This window comes from Sparus aurata, chromosome 4 (assembly GCF_900880675.1).
Source record: "Sparus aurata chromosome 4, fSpaAur1.1, whole genome shotgun sequence".
NCBI classification, from domain to species: Eukaryota; Metazoa; Chordata; class Actinopteri; order Spariformes; family Sparidae; genus Sparus; species Sparus aurata.
In genome coordinates this window covers 40,462,500-40,478,321 of record NC_044190.1, presented here as the reverse complement: position 1 = coordinate 40,478,321, position 15,822 = coordinate 40,462,500, and positions in this window count along the sequence as shown.

Sequence of the window (15,822 nt, the reverse complement as noted above, 5' to 3'; positions counted from 1 at the left end):
TCAGCTCTTCGTGCCGTCTGTTGTTCACTTGACTGTTAAACTCAGTGAGGTTGAGATAAAAAGCTGCTCTGACGTTCCTGTAATGAAACCGAACCATCTGCATCGCTCTCCTCTCTCATCTCCACATGAATCACTAATACAGTGTCACAATCATTTCATCACACCCGGCCCTGATGAAACACAAACTACAAAGGCAAGTTTTAAAATTATAATGTTGCGCATTAGCACTCACTGAATATTTCCTTTCTTTTTAACGGGATGCATTTTAATAAGACACACTGCATTAATTTGCATTTTCTGCAAACTGCTCCGACTCGGAGGAGAAGGAGAGGAAGTCAGGCTGAAGGCTTCAGTGAAGACGTTCAGAAGAATTCTTCAATCTCCACCGACAGCGTCTCGTTTGATTTATGACTCTGTGATCTATGACTGTTACTATAAGAAATAATGTCATTAATACATTTATTTCATAGAACACTTTTCAAGGTAAACAAAGACACTTTACAGGTTAAAAAGCAGAATAACTAAAGCATCACATTAAAAGCAGTTTTTAAAAAGGTGAGTTTTGGTGTTTTGGAGGTTGTGAGGTCTGTACAGTCTCTGCTGTGTTTGGGGAGCAGGGCAGCTACTGAGAAGGTTCTGTCGCTCCAGGTCCGGAGCTTGGTCCTGTGTGGTGGACTGAGGAGGTGGAGCGTGGTCTACAGGACAGGGTGTGGTGGTGGAGCAGGTCGGTGAGGTGGGGTCGGGGCCTGGTTGTGGAGGGCTTTGTGACTGAGTGAGCCAGTGGAGCTTCTGGAGGATGGGGGTGATGTGGTCACAGGTGTAGGTGAGGGTGAGCAGGCGAGCAGCAGAGTTCTGGACTGTTTGTTTAAGAGTTTGGAAGGTGTACCGCGGAAGATGCTGTTGCAGTAATCAATGCTGGACGTGATGAAGCAGTCGGTGAGTGTGGAGGGAGCGTCAGCGGTGACGGATCTGGTGGAGATGTAGAGTTGGACGTCATCAGTGTAGCGATGGAAGGAGAGACCATGATGGCGTATGTTGTTGCCAGAGGGAAGCATGTAGAGGATGAAGAGGAGTGGACCGAGCATCGAACTCTGGGGGACGCCTCGGGACAGACGAGAGGTGGAGGAGGTGCAGTTGTTGATGTGGATGAACTGTTGCTTGTTACTCTTTCATTTATCACTGCTGAATTTCATGCTTTTCCACTTTGATTCAACAGTCTTCATTCTCATGTTGTCATCTGTCTCCAACTGAAACAAACATTTAAAAAATCAATATTCCAGCACTCACCTGAATATGACTGACACAATCGTATTAACAGTAACAGTAAAAACAAGAAGGAGCAAACAAACAGCTTCATCAGATTCAATCTGTGTTTTCTTAAAATAATCATGTGCTGATCACATCCCAATACAAATACACTTCAGTCACGACAAATACACCGTACAGAACTAGATAACTAGACTTGTTTCCCCTGGTCTGCATGTCGAAGTGTCCTTGGGCAAGATACTGAACCCCAAACTGCTCCCGGTGTGCTGGTTGGCACCTTACATGGCAGCCTCCACCATTAGTGTATGAATGTATGAATTACTGTAAGTAGCTTTGGACAAAAGTGTCTGCTAAATGCCCTAAAGTGTAAATGTAAATATCAGGATACATCATCATCACAATCTACAACTGACCCCTTTGAACCATGGTCACGATTGAGACATTGGATACTTGATATTGATGAAAGTGACATTAAAAAGATTAAAACACCTTCATCCCTGATCCTCCTGTTCACCGTGTCTTGATGCTCAGAGCCTGAAGCTCTTAAAGTCTCCTCTCTCTGTAATGAGGACGCAGGCTGAAGCAGGTCAGCCACCCAGGATTAATCTTCTGCAGCAGAGCTGTCAGCCGGCTGCTCGGTGGAGCCGAGTCAGGCACCGAGGCCTCGCAGGGCCCCCACAGGGCCCAGTGGGAGGAGGCCTTACTACAGACAGTTTACCTGCACAGCAACATCACAAAGTTTAGAGCTGCACAAGAACAAACCAGGATAAAGTTCAGTTTATCTGTAAAAATGTGCCTGAAGAAATGATGTTAAACATGTTAAACAGTTTGTGTGTTTTAAAAAGTGGCAGCGCAGCAGCTTGTTTTGTCCAGCTTGCTGCCGACATTCACTGTGTGACCATGACAACCACAGCGAGGAGACTGAGACGAGCTGATTCCACTGAAAGAAACACACCTACAGATAACAGCGACATCAGCTGAAGTCTGATCACATGAACTGGACAATACACAAAAACACACAAACTTTCTACCTTCTATTCAGTTTTGAACTCATATCTCTCAAAGTTTCCAATAAGTAGATTGAGCTCAACATTTTAATTTTATCAGGTTTGACAGTGCTCAGCTGAGCTCAGGTGATAACATTCAAACACACCTGTGATAAATGGCCTCCTGTCAAAGCTCCTGAACCAGCTTTTAGAAGAAACAAAGTGTGAGATGTCAGCGATAGATACACCCAATTTTTGTTAATTTGTGTGCTAATTATACTTAAAATCTGAGTCACATCATGGAAAAATTTCATTTCTTCCAGGGTCTTTGAAACAGTCAGGTCACACGACTGGATCCAGACCGGTTCGCTTCAGTCCTTCTAGAAAAACCAGCTAGTCCTCGTCCCTTCACACAGGACGCTCTGTGAGGTGAACGATGTTCTTTATCATTAAACTCATAATGATTACAGTGAAGCAGTCGTAGGCTGTGAACTTCCTCATTTTCAGGCCTCTCACAAGTAAAACTGAGAATCTCTCCAGCCTGACATCATGTAAACATTATGTAAGGGTTGATTAGACATTGTGTAAAGTCTCAGTAACGAGCCCCTGATGTGATGAGCTCAGCCTGCAGGAAACAAACCACCGGCTGGACTCTGGACTCTGGTCACAGACTGACCCAGTGACTCCCGTCCAGTTCACTCTGTTGGAGCTCAGTGTTGTGTATACCACACAGTCCTGTTACTACGGCAACAGGAGCTGTGTTGTGTGTCTGTAATAATTTCCGTCAGTGCTGTCTGATTACAGTGTAGGTAAGACCAAAAACACACGCTTTGTTTTGGGTGAGAACAGCAACAGTTTACATCTGATGGAGGGCTCAAAGAAAGAGATGTGTGTTAACAGATGTAACTTAGTTATCCTGTACTGAAGCCATTATTTTACTGTTCCCCTTGACAAATACACATCACACTTTGGACCTCACCCTGCCAGCACAGACAGACCACATTACAGGTTCATGCAGTGCGTTTGTACATGTTGCACCAGTAAACTATACACTGTGTATTTTAAATCTTGTATAACTAACTGCTGAATAAATGATATCAAAGAGTCGGCTGTAAGGCTTCTATCTGCAGATCCAACATGTGATGTGGAGGCTCTGCCTGCTGATCAGCTGTCTGTGACACAGTGGTGCTGGAGCGCCATCTTGTGGCCTCCTGGTTGCTGATAAAGAGCTCATCCTTCCTCCGTCACCACCAGCAGGTGGAGATGAAGATCTACTACAAACACAAACAGCCAACAGCACCTCCAGCTGCACATACAGGGGTGGATTGGCCATCGGGAGTACCGGGACTTTTCCTGGTGGGCCGGTCACTAATGGGCCGATGGATGGCTGTTTTTTATTTATTTTCATTTATTTATCTATTTAACTTTTTTGCCATGCCTCACCTTGCCTTGTTAACTATTGTAACTCTCCCGGCCCGGGGAGAGAGACATGCATCGGCTCGGCCCACAGTGCTCAGCTGCAGACACAGCAGAGAGGTGACGATTGGCCTAGTGGCTTGTCTGTGTAAAGAATACCTGGCCCAACACAGCAGCACACGAAAAACAAAAATGGAGAAGGAAAGTAAAAAACGCAAAGGCGGTGCAGAAAATTTAAGGGAAAGGAAAAGAAAAGCTCTAGCAGCACAGGCTGCTAAAAGTAAAACAATTCTGCAGATGTTTGCTGCAGGGGCCGGCCTGGCCGTGGCTAGCTGCACCGATGCTGCAGCTTCAGCAGCGGGTCCTTCACGTGAGTCTGACAGTGAGTCTGAAGAGAGTGAAGCTCCCATTACCACTGCCCTTATGGTGCAGGAGGAGGCTGAAAACATAAGTGTTGAGGAAGACTCTCCACCATGTGAAGGAGGTAGTGACACCATGGTAAGCAGACTGTGCCTTCTAGAATGGTGTGGATAAACATTCATTAAAATAAATGGTTCAGAACTGTTGCTTAACTATGAACTTTACTTGTCATAATAAATAGCAAACTCTGGATGGTGTGGTGTGTTACAACTAAATCTAGTTATCTAAAGTATTGAAAACCAATAACCTTATTCATATACTATCCTGATTAATTGATTAGTTGCTTTTATTAAAGCGCCAACATGCATCTTTCTTCTTGCCTTCACTCCAATTTGATCATGAAGGACATTGAGCTAACAACTTAACTCTGTGAGTATTGTTTTGAGTTAGTGTATTAAGTACTTGGTTGTCAATGTATTTAGGATTCCAGAACATGAATGGATTGGATATTGCAAAATAATCACTTAAATAATGTTGTCTGTCTTTCACAGGGCTGAGGAGGGCTTTATATTTGTTCCAGTTTGTGCTTTGAGAGGAACCTACAGTTTTGCTGCCAGTGTCCTGATGTTCTTTAGCCAGCATCCTCCTTGTAAGAGCAATACACTTACTTTCCTCTTTTCTTAGCTGTCTATTATACATTAATATCAGTGAAGACTTAAGAACTTAAATAATGTGTACACCTTTTGTTGTCTGTCTTTCACAGGGCTCTCTATTTGTGTGTTTTTGAGTGACCTACAGTACCTGGCTGCCAGCCTGCCAATGCCACGATTCACTGCTTGTACCTGTATGAGTGAGTGACAAATAAACACTCTTTAATCTTAAACCCTTTCTCCAGTATCCTTCTTAAGAGCAAGTGAGCAACATACTGTGTAGTCATCATTTATTTTATTCAAGGCTTCAGAATATAAAGGGATATTGTTTAGTATAGTGGTGTTATTAAGAGCTTGTGTGTTTGTATGTACATCAAAGGGGCGGGTTGGCACAATATCTGCGCGCGGATTGTAGTGGGCCGGTCTGGACCAAAAAGTTCAGGGCCAAATTTTTGTCCAAGTCCCCCCCCCCTGTGCACATACAGTCAGGATGTACAGTATCTGTTTTTGTCTCTTATTTCAAAGGATCATTTGTTGCCTGACGGCTGTGATGTTAAACTTAAGGCATCAAAATGGTCAACCACAAACCTGTGAATGATGTCACGGTGGGTTTGAACTCGGAAACACTAAAAGTAAAACTCAAATCCATGATAGCTGAGCAGCCCCCCTCCCCCCCACCTCCCCTCCTCACCTCCTCACAGCCTCCTCCCTGCATCACAGCTGACCAGGTGAGAGGAGAACTGAGGAAGCTCCGGCAGCTGGACCAGACAACGTGTGTCCCCGTCTCCTAAAGACCTGCGCAGCTGAACTCAGGGGGGCCACTTAGACGGGTCTTTAATATGAGCCTGCAACTTGGGAGAGTGCCCACCCTCTGGAAGACATCATGCATCGTTCCAGTTCCAAAGAAGAAACGGACCAGCGAGCTGAATGACTTCCGGCCGGTGGAACTCACATCACATCTGATGAGGACCCTGGAGCGACTCTTCCTCAACCTCTTCAGACCCAAGGTACAGCACGCTGAGGACAGCCTTCAGTTCTTCAAACCCTGGAGCGACTCTTCCTCAACCTCTTCAGACCCAAGGTACAGCACGCTGAGGACAGCCTTCAGTTCGCCAACCGGGCAGAGGTCGGTGTGGAGGATGCCATCCTCTACCTTCTACACCGAGCCCACTCGCATATGGACAAGGGAAGCGGCACAGTCAGGATCCTCTTCCAGGACTTTTCGAGTGCCTTCAATACTATCCAGCCCCTTTTACTCCATGAAAAACACATCCGAATGCGAGTGGACCTCTGCCTGGTTGCTTGGATTTTCAGCTACCTCACCGACAGATTGCAGTTTGTCAGGCTAAAGGACATCAAGTCTGACACTGTGATCAGCTGCATAGGAGCTCCGCAGGGGACTGTGCTGTCCCCCCTCCTCTGCACTCTGTACACAGCGGACTTCTGCTACAACTCTGATACGTGTCACATCCAGAAGTTCGCAGATGACACGGCCATCATGGGGTGTATCAGAGATGATGAAGAGGAGGAATACAGGAGCCTGGTGAGAAACGTTGTTGTCTGGTGCCACACAAACAACCTGCAGCTCAACACCTCAAAGACTCAAGAATTGGTCATTGACTTTGGGAGGGACAGACCCAGACCTAGACCAGTTCTGTTAGAAGCAGAGGAGGTGGAGGTCGTGGAGACCTGCAAATATCTTGGGCTGTGGCTGGACAACAAGCTGGACTGGACGAGCAACACCAAGCAGCTGTATCAGAAGGCTCAGAGCAGGATGTACTTCCTGAGGAGGCTGCGATCCTTTAACATCTGCAGAAAGCTCCTGTGGATGTTCTACTAGTCTGTGGTCACCAGCGTTCTCTCCTACGCTGTGGTGTGCTTGGGTGGGAGCACATCAAAGGCAGACCTCTACAGGTTGGAGAAGCTGGTCAGGCGGGCCGGCTGTGTTCAGGACACAATTCAACTCAGTCCAGTGAAAAAGATGAAGCTGGTGAGGCTGAGTATGCACATACACACAATCACTAATATGATGACGTATAGCTCAAAAACTCACAACAAAAAAGTGAAACGTATCCTGACCATAACCATGAATTTAACAGAAGTTTCAACAGGATTTCTCCTGGACATGAATAGAGAAATGTTCTGGGTTCTGGGTGAGTTCACTTGAGTCAAATGATCAGCTCCTCGTCAAACTCTGATGAAGTCTGGTAAATAACCACTCATTTTAATCAGGTGTGACGGGGCAGGGAAACGTGTAAAACATGGAACATAGAGCCTCGAGGAACAGGAGGGAGAAACACTGCCATGAGTCGCAATCTGCTATCAGACAATCTGCAGCTGCGTCTTCCATCGGAACTCTTAGCTGGACTCCCATCACATTTAATTAACCCTGTCATGCAGGAACTATTCAATCTTTGAGTTATATTATTTTTTAGTGTTGCTCTTTACTCATAAACAAGTGAAAAATCACACCAGTAAATTTGTCTTTTTCAATATATATTATTTTGAAGGAGTTATTGTAAATATATGTGCAGTAGACACTGTGCATCATCCATATAAAAAGTCACTGCCTATTGCGCCTTTATTCAAATAAAATGTGAAGACTACTAAATAATTTGCTAAATACTAAATACTTTTTCACATAACGTCCACAGGACAGGACACGTTTTTATTAAGTCCCAGAAAAAAGATGTACAAGACAGAAAATGTTGAAGTGTATTTAACAGTTTTTGTCAGTCAGGTTTTTGTTAGCCATATGTGAAATGACTAAATATATGGGGCGCCGATTGTGAAGTTGCACATGCTAAATTAAACAGCCACTTTTTGCAATATTTAGCAACTGTACCAGAACTTTCAGTGACAGGCAGTGTGAATTTGTATATTAGCTTAATTTCTAGCATTTACATTTAACATTTAGCATTCAGATTAACATTTAGATTTAGACTTAGATTTAACATTTAGATTTAGACTTTGTTTTAATATTTAGCTTTAACAATTAGCATTTTTTTCAAATTTAACATTTACGTTTAGATTAAAATTTTAGATTCAACAATTAGCATTTATATTTAAATTCATATTTAACATTTGGATTAAACCTTTAACGTTTATATTTATATTAAACATTCATATTTATATTCAACATTTAGATTTAGATTCAACATTTAACATTTAGATTTGAATTTAACATTTAGATTTATATATAACGTTACATTTAAATATTTGCATTTGTATTTAAATTTAAAATTCAGATTTATATTTAACATTTAGATTTGAAATTAAAATTTAGATTTATATTTAACATTTAGATTTATATTCATATTTAACATTTAGATTCAGCATTTACATTTAAATTTACCATTTAGATTCATATTTAACATTTAAATTTATATTTGTATTTAAATTTAACATTTAGAATTAAATGTAACATTTAGATTTACCGTTTAGATTTAGATATAACATTTAGATTTAACATTTAGATTTAGATATAACATTTAGATTTAGATATAACATTTAGATTAAAAAATTACCATTTGTAATTAAATTTAACATTTAGATTGATATTTAACGTTTAGATTTAACATTTATTTTATATTTCCATTTAACATTTATATTTCAATTCAACATTTAGATTTAGATTCAACATTTAGATTTAACAATTAGCATTTATATTTATATTTAACGTTTATATTTAAAGTTAACATTTATATGTAAAGTTAACACTTTGATTTATATTAAACAGTTAGATTTATATTGCACAATTAGCATTTATATTTATATTTAACATTTAGAATTCAATGTAACATTTAGATTTACCGTTTAGATTTAGATATAACATTTAGATTTAACATTTAGATTTAGATATAACATTTAGATTTAGATATAACATTTAGATTAAAAAATTACCATTTGTAATTAAATTTAACATTTAGAATTCAATGTAACATTTAGATTTAACATTTATATTTAACATTTAGATATAACATTTAGATTTGACAATTAGAATTTGTAATTAAATTTAACATTTAGATTGATATTTAACGTTTAGATTTAAAATGTATATTATATTTCTGTTTAACATTTCTATTTCTATTTAACATTTAATATTTCAATTGAACATTTAGATTTAGATTCTATATTTAGATTTATATTAAACATTTAGATTTAGATTCTATATTTAGATTTATATTAAACATTTAGATTTGAATTTAACATTTAGATATGACATTTAGATTCAGATATGTTAAATTTAACAATAAGCATTTGTATTAAAATTTAACATTTAGATTTAACATTGAGATTTTATGTTTAACATTTAGATTTAAATTCAACATTTACGTTTATATTTATATTTAACATTTATATGTATATTTATATTCAACATTTGACATTAAGATTTCAATTTAACATTTAGATTTAGATTCAACAACTAGCATTTGGATATATATTTAACATCTAGATTTAAATGTAATATTTAGATTTATAATCATATTTAACATTTAGATTTAAATTTAACATTTAGGTTTAGATATAACATTTAGGTTTAGATATAACCTTTAGATTTAATAATTAGCATTTATATTATATTTAACATTTATATTTAAAGTTAACATTTAGATTTAAAGTTAACATTTACATTTATATTTAACATTTACATTTATATATATATATTCAACATTTAGATTTAGATTTAGATACACCATTTAACATTTAGATTTAGATTTAACATTTAGATTTGACATTTAGATTCTGATTTAACATTTAACATTTAGATTTAACATTTAGATTTGACATTTAGATTAAGATATAACTTTAAATGTAACAATTAGCATTTATATTAAAATTTAACACTGAGATTGACTTTTAACATTTATATTTATATACATTTAACATTTATATGTATATTTAACATTTAGATTTAAATTTAACATTTATATTTAGATTTAACATTTAGATTTAACATTTATATTTCAATTAACATTTATTTATATTTAACATTTGAATGTGGCGAAAAATTGCTGCTTTTTTTAGCATGTGCAACTTTATATTTGTCAGTTTAAAAGATAATCTTCAAGTCAATAAAGTCTGATCATAAATATCAGACTGTGAAAATACGTCGTTATACAGACAACAGTGTCATTAGCGATGTCATCTCCTCTCACAGAACTGCAGTTCAATCTGAGCAGATTTATTGTGATGTTCAACTTGTTTACAACCTTTTCTGACGCAGTTGGCTCCATGTTGATATTAGTGACGTGTTGATGAGACGATGTAGCTCACTGAGCTTCAACACAAAACTACATGAGGTTTGACTTTAATAACAACATCTCTGAACCCCCTGTGAGACTGCCTACCTACCCCACGTTGTGATTGATGCAGCATGTGCATGTTTGGCTTTATAACTTTCCTCATTCACACTGAAACACCATGTCAGTGCTGTCAGATTTACACTGTAAGACCAAAAACACACGCCTCGTTTTCAGTAAGAACACCAACAGTTTACTCTGATGGAGGGCTCAAAGAAATAAATGTGCGTTAACAGATGTGACTTTGTTGAGTATATAATGGTTCTAACTGGAGCCACAAACCACCAGGAAACACAGGTTGTTTTCAGATCGTCATATAGGATTCTGAGGTGGCTGTGCTTGTACAGGGGGGTTGATAACATCGAGGAAAGTGAATGTCAGGGAGATTTTGCAGTTCCAGCTCCCATGCTTGCCATTTTTTCAACACCCCATCTGTTTTGATGACATTATCCCATCCTCTTTCCTGTTTCCATAGATCCTGTACTATGATTTTTGCACGGGTTGTGAAGGGAGTCAGATAACCCAGGGGGTCGTATTGGCTTGCCAGTACTTTGTAGATATTCCTCATTGTAGGTTGAAGATAGATGATGGGTCTGGTTTTGTAACTTAATGTGTCTGTCAAGCAGTTCCATTGAAGGCCTAGTGTTCTTTCTTTGGGGTCTCCTTTTTCTGAGAGCCACAGTTCATTAGTTTTGGACTTTGCCTCAGGTGGAAGATGGTATATTACAGCTGGATTATTACTAGCCCATTGTCTGATGTCAAAACCACCATAAGCCAACAGAGATCGCATTTTGTCAACTAGTGACTTGGCTTCATGACAGGAATGGAAGCTTTGGAGGCAGTTATCAACATAAAAACATTGTTGGACAGATTGAAGGACCTCCTCATTTCCATCGCAGTGATCTTGAACATGTTTGTTGACTGCGTAGGTGGCACAGCATGGGCTACAGGTTGTTCCATAAGGCAAGACTTGCCACTCATACACACTCGGCTCCTGGTCTAGTTGCATCCCTCTCCATATGAAACGCAGCAGAGGTTTGTCCTCATCCAAAAGGCGTACTTGATGAAACATACCTTTGATATCTCCACAGATGGCAACAGGATGTTGGCGGAATCTAAGAAGAACTCCAAGCAGAGAGGGACCAAGTGTCGGGCCAGGCAGAAGACATTTGTTTAGACTTTGTCCAATGTACTCAAAGGAGCAGTCAAATACAACTCTGTATTTGTTGTTGTGTTCGACAATGTGATGCGGGAAATACCAGGTTTCCTTTGGTTGGTCTATCTGCTCTCTTGGAATCCTTTGAATGTAGCCAGACTGCACAAGGTTATCCATTTCCTCTTGATATTTATCAAACAGTTTGCACTGGGCGTTTTTCTGTAGCACAGAGACGGGGCAAGACAGCTTCTTTTGGAGCTTTGAGGACAGGAAAATTAGGGGCTCTAAGTAGTGGAGTGGCATAGCGCATTACACCATCTATATCTACTCTAGTTGTCTCAAACTGGAGAAGATCAAGAGCTATTTTGTCATGTTTTGACCTTGTTGCTGTCTTTTCATTTATATAGGGCAAAGTGTCAATCTGCCACAGTCTTTCAACATTCCTGAGCAATTCGCTTTTCAAGCAGGTAAAGGTGAAGGAGAAAGTGTGCTGAGTTTGGATTAAACTGGCTGGTCCTTGGAGAGCCCATCCTAGCCTGGTGTGTACTGCCAGTGGGCCACCAGGGGGTCCCATGAGTATTGACTCGGTTGCTGTGATGAGATGGGCATAGTCTGAGCCGATGAGGACGAGAGGACATACATGGTCAATAGACTGTAATGGAATACCTCTGAGATGATGATATTGCTCTTGTAGCTGCTTCAGAAGGTATGTGTGTTCTGACAGTCCAAGATTCTCTGCAGTGAATGCACCATTGATAACATGTCTTTCTTCTGGCTGGCCAACAGGGGAGATTTCAAAGGAGACGGATCCTCCATCCAATTGCACTATATCATGTCTTACTGTGCGTAATGAGATGGTTTCAGGCTGTGTTGCAAGACTCAACTGCTGGACTGCTAGGGGGAGCAAGATAGATCTATCTGCACCATCATCAAGGACTGCATAAGTCTTAAGCATTTGTTCACCATTGTGGATGCATACATTCACAACCTTCAGCATTACTTTATAGGAGCGATTAGGTTTGTCAATGTAAAGGAGCTCAGAGGGAGAGGATGTCAACATCACTATGGCTGATTTGGTTGCATTGACATCATGGAGGATAGACAGGTGAATCTCTTTACAGATGTACTGCCTCTTTAAGGTGCATTTGTCCGTTTTGTGTATTCTCCCACATTTGCTGCATCTTTCTCTCTCTCTAATCCATTTGTCAATGTCCAGTTTTGAAAGTTTTTTAAACTCTGTGCATGAACCAAGGAAATGGTCTCTAATGTTACAGTAGGGCCAGTAAGGCTTAGGTTTAATGTTAACATTTCCCTTTTCCTTTGTGTATGCTCTCAGTGGGCCATTTACATCAGATGTTGACGGGTAGATAGCGGAGGCTTGTCTGGAGGGCTGGCGTTTCCCAGCTTGTGTTCTTTCCTGTTTGTGAAGCTCTACAGCTCTCTCTGATATGCGTTTGGCTCTTGATTTTAACTGAAGCCAAGTTGAAAGGTCAAGGAGGGAGTACGTTTTAGTCGTCTGTCCAGTCAGAATGCCACGATTAATGCAGTGTTCAACAAATCCATCTCGATACTGTACAGGGAGTTTACTGAGGAGTCTGTCAACATGTGAGCCACATCTTAATTCAGATCCATTAGTGCCCTCTAGGGACAGCGGCATTCCCACCAGAGCATGGACAGAAAGAGAAAAATCATCAAAGGCCTCTGCATCACCTATACAAATGATTGGGGAATTTAATATCATTCCAATTTCACTTTGAACTAGCAGCCTTGACTGACCATACTTCTCCTGAAGTGCTTGGAGGGCAGTGGAATATGGTCTCACATCATGCATCCTGGACCTGGCCAATTTATTGGCTCCTGGGTGCTGAAGATGTTCCAAGAGGACCTGATATTTATATTGTTCAGTAAGATGGGGATGATTGTCCAGGAGGTTATCCAGGGCCATCTTCAGAAGGGCAAAATCACTCTCTCGACCACTTTTGAAAACAGGAAGTGAGGGCTTTGGTATTCCATAAGCGGAGGCCATGATTAGATCCATAGCGTTGGGGGTTTGGATTGACGAATGTACGTATTGTGGCTGCAGGGATGACATGTTTTGCATTGGTGGTAGACTCCCAGTGAAGGCGGGCTGTCCAGGACCCAGCATGGATGCAGAATGGTCAGGGGCCGTGACTGGAGGTGCAGGTACATGGTGAACAGAAGGGGAAGTTTGTATAGCAGGTGCAGACACTGGAGGAATAGATAATGGGGCAAATTGAGCAGTAGCAGTGGGAACCTGAATAGGGGCTAAGCCTCCCTGTAGTGGTTGAGGCACTGGGAGAGTTTTAGAGGCACTGGGATAGCCAATTTGAGAAAGCAGAGGAGTTGAATCAAACTGAGACTTAGCATATCTCATGTTTGAGGGGGCAGGAGTATATATTTTGGAGGGAGGCAGACCATAAAAGGAAGTAGTGGCTACGTATTCTTGAAGAGATGAGGGAGTTAGGGCAGAAGCTCCAGCAGGGTGGTCATCTTCAGAAACATTTGTCTAACAAAGTTAGACACAAGCTGGGCTGATTCAAGCTCTTGCTCTTTAATACGTATGCGTCGATTCATTTCAACCACTCTGACAATTTTCTCTCTCTTCTTGTGTGCTTCCTCTTGTCTTTGCTGAGCAGCTCTGGCTTCCTCGTCAATCAATTTACATTCTTTATCAAGCTCCTCATCCTCCTGTCTTTGCCTTTTTAGCTCCTCCAGCTCATCTCTCTTCTTCTCTTCTAGAATGCTGGCTTGGAGATCACTTAAATTAGAAACATTGCTGCCTCTGGAGTGCCTACTAAATTGTTAAGCTGTAGGGAGACTAGAAGCTGACTTGGAACCATGAGACTTCTTGCTATAAGCACTACGGGAACCATGGGACCGTGTGGATGTCCTTTGTTGTGGTAGATTAATTCCATAGTAGTCAGGGGGTTGCTTATGCCTCTTGGGTCTAGCTCCTGGACCCTGGCTAACTGGCTTTGTGAGATGGCTATCAGATACAACATGAGGTGCTGATGGCAAAGAGGTAGCTAGTGGTTCAGGTGGAAGGACAGGCTCTGTTTGGGAAGCAGGTGAAGATGGCCTAGGTGATGTTTGAGACAGTACAGGGGGAGCCGTATCTGTGTAAGGCTGGGTTATGTCTTTGTCACTTTGGCATCCATCCATATATTCAGTAGAGGGAGGCTGAGCTTCATCAGTGAACTCATCAACAGGGTTAATACCATCAGTCTCTGAACCAGCCATTTTAGGTCACTGTCTGGAGAGTGGCTCAGTATCCTGCTCGAAGGACCATTTTGTTGAGTATATAATGGTTCTAACTGGAGCCACAAACCACCAGGAAACACAGGTTGTTTTCAGTTCGTCTCGTTTATTTTCCCAGAATTATGTGAATGTTGGCATTATAGTTCTTTCTGGTCGATTGCCATGGTTCTAAATGAAAGAGAACAAATTACAATATTTGCCCATACAAATTAGACACCCAGCTCCAAATAATGTTAAATACTTGTAAATTAGGATACAATTCATATTTCAAATAATACATTTTATAATCCAAATGAAGCAGATGAGATGCTACTTACAATGAGGGATTTCAAATACACATGGCAAACTCAGGTGAGCACCAACACACACTCAGCCTGGTAAAAGTTTGAAGACAAAGAGAGGGGAGGCCTCATCCAAGCCTGTATTTATAAAGTGGGAGGAACAGTGGGAGGTGCTTGCACCATCATTGCTGGTCTCCTTGTCACAGGCCACTGACATGAAGGGGGAGCAAATATACAGTTTCTAACAGACTTAGTTATCCTGTACTGGAGCCATTATTCTTCTGTTCTCCTTGACAAATACACATCACACTTTGGACGATGGCTGAAACAACCTGCAACTTCAGGTGAAACAGAAGACAGCGAAAAGGACAGAAAATAGGCATTAACTCGGAAAAATACGTTTGTTTCCAAGTTTCACAGTAGCAGCTTGCAAACAGTGACAGAACTCCCTTTGCTGAACACATCACCCCAGCCCTGCAGCAACTCCATTGGCTCCCTATCAAATCCCGCATCGATTTCAAGATTCTACTCCTCACTTTCAAGATCCTTCATAACCTGGCACCATCATATCTCGCTGAACTGATCCATACCCACACCCTCCCGCACCCTCCGATCCTCTTCTACCATCCAGCTCTTTACCACATCTGCCAACCTAACCACCATGGGGTCAAGTGCTTTCAGCCGATCTGCCCCCAGCCTCTGGAACTCTCTCCCACTGAACATTTGCACTTCTGACACAGTCTCCACTTTTAAATCTTGCCTGAAAACACACTTATTCCGCGTGGCTTACTCTGTATCAGCCTAATCATATAATCACACTCCTGCCTGTTCTCCATTCCACTCTATGGCACTATTCTCACCCTGGAAGCTCCACCCTGCCAAACCCGGCCCGGTTTACTTCTTGACTTCATGTATGGTGAGGACTGCAGAGTCTGAACCCTGCACACACTCTTTCCCACTCCCTATTCCGCTCTATTGCACTATTCTCACCCCAGAAGCTCAGCCCTGCTTAACCCGACCCGGTTGACTTCATGTTTGGTGAGGACTGCAGAGTCTGAATTCTGTGCCGAGACGGCACCATGTAACTGCATCCTCTTACTTCTCCTCCTGTACTTCTACTGTCTT